The 5,755-nt window shown below is 37.6% G+C and overlaps 1 long non-coding RNA gene across 1 annotated transcript; it reads left to right on the forward strand.

The window, feature by feature from the left end:
- The first annotated feature begins 789 nt into the window (after positions 1 to 789).
- On the forward strand, positions 790 to 3,464 carry LOC121138076. Its single transcript, XR_005875280.1, has 2 exons — positions 790 to 854; positions 3,180 to 3,464. It is a non-coding gene; the product is annotated as an uncharacterized LOC121138076 (long non-coding RNA).
- Positions 3,465 to 5,755: the final 2,291 nt, after the last annotated feature.

Below are 5,755 nucleotides of genomic sequence, written 5' to 3' on the forward strand. Positions count from 1 at the left end.
CTACTGTAATATTAAGAGTATTCAATAATACATACAGGTAAGCACAATATTGGCAACAAGGATATACTAAATGTTACCTGTAACTACCATGTGATTTGTGTATATTTATAGATTAATTTCTCAAAAGCATTGTTTACAACAGATTAATGTAATTACTTTGTAATCTGGCTCTGGAACTAGTCTTGTTTATCTGTACTGAATTTTTTAGTTACTACCCATGAAATCTTGAACCATCATTTTCTAGAGTATCAGGTCCCTTATTTGAAATGGGCAAAACACAGTACTCTCCAGGGTGACAGAAAGTGGAGTTGATTTGCACAGTGTGTTTCTTTAGCTAGTGGCTTTCACTAAGTATTAACAAGCAGTGAATTGTGTATAGCTGGTTTGTGGTTCTCTTTATTATTCAGTTAAAAAAACATTTTATCCTAAATGTGTCCTGTTTTAGTTTGTTTTCATAGTGCTAATTCCTGAACTATGTGAGTTTATTTACTTGGAAATCATAGTGCCTGGGTGTTGCTTGCAACTGCATAATAGATTTGCAGTACAAGTTTTCCTCATTATAGAAAAAGTGAAGGGTAAGCTGTGTTGTGGCTACTTTGGGACCACAGAAGACATTGTGCTGCTAGTGGACTGACACTAAGACATAAGTACAGCTGAAATGGCTGTAAGCTTGATTTGCATATTCAGAACCAGAATATAGTTTGTTTTTTCTTGCAAGTTTTTCAGGGAACACTAAAAGGTTCTGACCAGACCATTAATTTGATTTTGGATGAAATCCACCAGAGGGTATTCAGCTCTTCACAAGGAGTAGAACAAGTCGTGTTAGGATTATACATCGTGAGAGGTGACAAGGTGTAAGTAAAATAAGTCATTTTGAGTAAAGTTACTTTTTCATTACTGGTGTGCTTGCATTATGGAAGAGAGATTTTTCCCAACTTAATATGTCATCTATACATAATAGAATTGTGCATTCATCTGCTTTGCAGCTATAGCTTATCTTATAGTTAATTTATGCTTTTTAGGCTGAGATTCCTCAGGAACCAGGTAAAATTGTCTCTCCACAAAGCAAACATCGGCCTACTGAGATTTGAGACTTGGCCTTTGAAAGTAGAGTCTTGCACATACAGAACAGTCTACTATTGATCTGTGCTCTCCAGCTCTCTTTACTGTTTACATCCTAACCAGGCTTTCCTAAAGTTGCTTAAAACTGACCTTGAGCTGTACATCACCTGTTACTGCAGCCTCTGAGTAGCCTAAACCACTGGTGTGTGTGTGTGTGTGTGTGTGTGTGTGTGTGTGTGTGTGTGTGGTATGTTTCTACTAGGACAGTGGCCTGGATAGGCCCGCAAAGGGCCCTGCTTTGCACCAAATTCTTCCTTAAGAGGCTTCTTAACATTTTGGAAAATCTCTTTAAAAATCTCTTGTTTGACTGAACTGAAATCCTGGAGCCCAGTGACAAAGATGGAGGAGTGATGAGCAAAGGGGTCAAGACCATGATGGTGAAACCCACAAAGACAGCTGACCGGATAAGGAGGAGCTCTTGAATCCCAACTGATGGCTGAGAGGCCAACAGGGGACTGATCCAGACTCTGTGAATGTAGTGTCAGGGAGGAGGCCACAGAAATCACTGGGGCCTTGGGTAGTAGATCAGTGTTTACTATGGTGTATGAATGATGTTTGGGAGCCAATTCCAAATAGAGATGCTCTCTCACCCTGGACACATGGGGAAGAGTCTCAGTCCTACCCTAGATGAAATGCCATGCTCTGGAGATTCCCCCCCCAGGAGGGCCTCACCCTCCATTTGTAATCATGTGGGGATGGGTTGGGGGCTGTGGGATCTGGTGGAGGGATGAGGGAGGAAGGGTGTTAGAGGGAGCTGGGATTGACATGTGAAACATTCATGTTTCTAATTTAAATAAAACCATATATGGAGGGGAAAATCTCTTGTTTGAGCTATTAATTCAAGCTCATTTAGCTGTCTTGTTTTAGTGAACTTAAATACTTAACATGTCCCATGAAAAACCCATAGTCTTATCGAATTCAGAACATTCATGATCTAGTTTGAGAAATCTTAGACATGGCAGTTTGAGAAAAGCTGCAACCATTTTGAACAGTGCTATTCAAACTATTTTTTCTGGTGTTGGAAGTCTTGAGTATCAACATTTCCAGTATTATATCTACTTGCTTTTGTAGCTGTCCTATTTGAAAAGTGGTTGGTGACCAAGGAACTAAATTTTAAATTTGGAGTTTTTTTTGAAATTGAGTCTCTTCGTGTAACCCAGGCTGACCTGGGACTTGCTATATGGCCTAGACTTCTTTCATTTTCCTTCAGCTTTCCAAGTATTGGGATTATAGGCTTAATCGCCTTATGTGGCTAAAACTTAAATTTAAATGTTTCTACAACACTAAGAAGAGTCAAAATATGACTACAGGACAGCAAAAGTTTCTAGCAAGTTTAGGTGGTTTGAAGGGATACTTGCTTAATGTAGTGAACTGTAAGCTTAGTTCATTAGTGAATCCTGTAAGTTTATCTTAAAATGAATATATGCTTTATTCACTTAACTTTATCTGAAATTTACATTTGGTAAGTAGGTTGATTGATCCTTAATCAAAATTTGGGTTTATGATTTATAAAATGCTCTCTGGAGATGACTTGGGTGAAATTATGATGTGTCTTGTAAAGGGTGAGTCGAGCAGAGGGGCCCTTGTCCCCTGAGCACAGCATACTGATGGAACACTGCGGTGACAGTGTGTGGACTCGCTGATTTGGATGGTGCTTCCCACACCCGTGTTACCAAGAAACCAACTGAACATTTACTGAACCTACTGTGGCTGGAGCCTCCTTCTAAGAGCTCCTGAAACAGCCTTTTTTGTTTGACTTTAAGTAAATGCAGCAGATCAGCCACTAGTTTTCCAAAGATCTGATGTTCAGACAGTTGCGGTATCTCTTTAATATTTCTTCTTGTAGCCCCACCTTCACGTTGTTTCTTGAGTGTTAGGACCTAATTCAGTGAGTCCTGAAATGACTTTTGCTTCCCACCGCATTTTCTCACTGCGCCTTCTCAGTTCCACACATTTGGAAGAATGAAGCAATGCTATAGTTAATGGGGTTTTAGAAATGTATGGAGGTTCACTTCAGCATGTTTTTAACTCTTGTCTTTCCCCCGCACTGATAATAGAGCGGTCATTGGAGAAATTGATGAAGAGACAGACTCTGCACTGGACTTGGGGAACATCCGAGCAGAACCTCTGAACTCTGTAGCACACTGAAGACACAGTGTGTGCTTAGATGTCTGTAAATCCTGTACAGAAACTGCTTCTTGTGAAGATGATGTTTAGATTTTTTGAGTGTATAATTGTGGATTTTGACTTTGTGTTGGTACATTGTAATACGTAAAGTGAAATATTTCTACATTTTTATTGGGAAACATTGCCTAAATTAATAAATGCAGTTGCCTGATTTATTTTTCTACTAAATGATAGATCATTTTGAAAACTTAGAAAATACCATTATATTTAGTAGTTTAATATTTTTGGAAAATGGGCTGTAAAGAAAACTTAGGGTAGTATTGTAACTTATACATGCATGTAATAGTAATAAAAGAGACACATTTCTTTCCATGTTTTTTTAGAACATCACCAGACAGTAAATTGTCTTCTATGGGTACCTGATCTGTAGATGGTTATCACACTGCCCTTTAGTTTACAGTGTTTGAAAAACTGCTCTTTATGTCTAGGAGAGATGAATAAATTGGTTGAGTAGTGAAAAACTTGCAAACTAAAATTGCAACAAAAATTAATAGGAAAGTAAGAATGATGATGTGGATAAATCTTTAGATGCTCAGAAAAGTCACAGAAATCGGTATCTGAAAGCAGATTCTGTGTATCTTAAATACCGTTGGACTTATGATTCTTAGAAAAATAATGGGGAGTATATGCCATTAAAGGAGCTTTTGTTAAGTGTGGGGATTTACTTAAATGCAGAGCAGTGCTTTGCTGTCTCACTCTATTCACGTGTTCCACGGAAGCAGTGATGGAGGCTGTGGTTACAATCATTAAGCTTTCACAAAACCTATCAGTTTCGTGTGTGGGCCAAAATAGTATCTTTGGATAGAATAGAAAAATGTGTACATTCTTGTAATTCAAATAAAATCCATCTTTTTAGTGTTTTGCTTTTTTAAGTAAAAATGTGAACATTTCTGTAAAGGTTCAAATAGTAAAACTTAGGCTTCAAAGGCCATGGTTCTTTAACAGTTCTCTTCTCTCTGGTTATAGCATAAGCAGGGTAGGTAATTTGTAAGTGCACTCTTGGTTGTCTTTCCAATAGAACCCCATTTTCATTTCAGGCAGGCTGTATTTGCCTGAGTGACATAATTTTATGACTTGGATTAAGATATGTTTAGAAGGAAAGGATAATGGATGGTTCGTCTAAGTTCTGGAATGGGCCCCTTTCAGGGTTCAGACATGAGTTAACACTTTAACATTCAGAATCGATGTAATCGTTTTGGTTAACTGGAACAAAAGCTTTGTGAGGAGAGGTTGGAAAGTCCTATCATGCCTAGCCTGCATAGTAAACTTTTATAATTATTAATAAAATAAATGTAACGCAGGATGGGTAACAAGTGAGTGTAGGGACTATGAGCCCCTTACACTGTTTAAATACACAGTACTGTAAATCTTGAAACTAGTCCTCCAAAATTAAGCCAGATATTTACACTATAAATGAAACCCACACATCTTTTCACCAAGCTATTGTTATAATGTGTTTTCGTGACTGAGACTGGTGAAAACATCTGGAATGCTTTATTTCATAGAAGTGAATGATTAAGGACAAAATGACTGCTTTTTATTATGCCTGGATGTACACAGCTCTTTGTACATTCACACCCACTTCAAGTTGGGTTTGCTCTGCATGAGAACTATATGAAACCTCTAGTTTCTATGCGATGTCAGGGTTTTTATGTTCCTTAATGAGACTTATTGTGGAGTCACTATAAAGAGCTTCATGTCACTTTTAACCTTTAATTGCATTCCTGCTTTGAGATTTAGACACAAGGCAAAACTGAAAATAGCGTTCTGATAATGAGCTGAAATGTTTCTTGGCAAGCTATTTTCATTAAAAGTGCTTGAGTGGGGCAACATAGGACTTCATACATTGAGGGGAAAGACTTCATTTCTTTGTAGTTGACCAGGTGCTACTTTAAAAAGTAGTTCAACATAGCTTTACTTGTAGATTAAATGACTTTGTTAAATAGTTTCATGCTGGCAGTTTGGGTTTAAAAATACCACAATTGTATTTACAAAGCCATAAACACTTAAGATACATTTTTATTAATTCTTACTCTTTGAAAGCACCTTAGAAGATCATTGTCAAAATTCAAAGTGGATAATGTGAGAATACATAGGAATGAAAACATGATTTCAATATAGGGTAACCGTGTCAACACTCCTCCTTACTCTGAATGAATTGACTAAGTGGATAAGGAATACAGCTCCTTCATAATGCTAGGTGAACCCCTTGCTAGTAATCAGTCTCAAAGCAGCCTTTCACCTGCAATATGGTGTATTCTGGGCCTTTGCCTTTGGGATTTAGTAACATTTGAGTGCACATCATTTTCCAGGTTTAATGCTGGGTGCTTCCTATAGTGATCCTTTTATATATGGGGACACTGAAGCCTTTAATTCACTCAGGGTTTTGTAGTTATTCCCATGACCTGAAAATACAATCTCCAAATGAATATCATTACTTGAATTG

The sequence above is a fragment of the Mesocricetus auratus genome, unplaced genomic scaffold, assembly GCF_017639785.1.
Source record: "Mesocricetus auratus isolate SY011 unplaced genomic scaffold, BCM_Maur_2.0 contig_6628_pilon_obj, whole genome shotgun sequence".
In the NCBI taxonomy this organism is placed as follows: domain Eukaryota; kingdom Metazoa; phylum Chordata; class Mammalia; order Rodentia; family Cricetidae; genus Mesocricetus; species Mesocricetus auratus.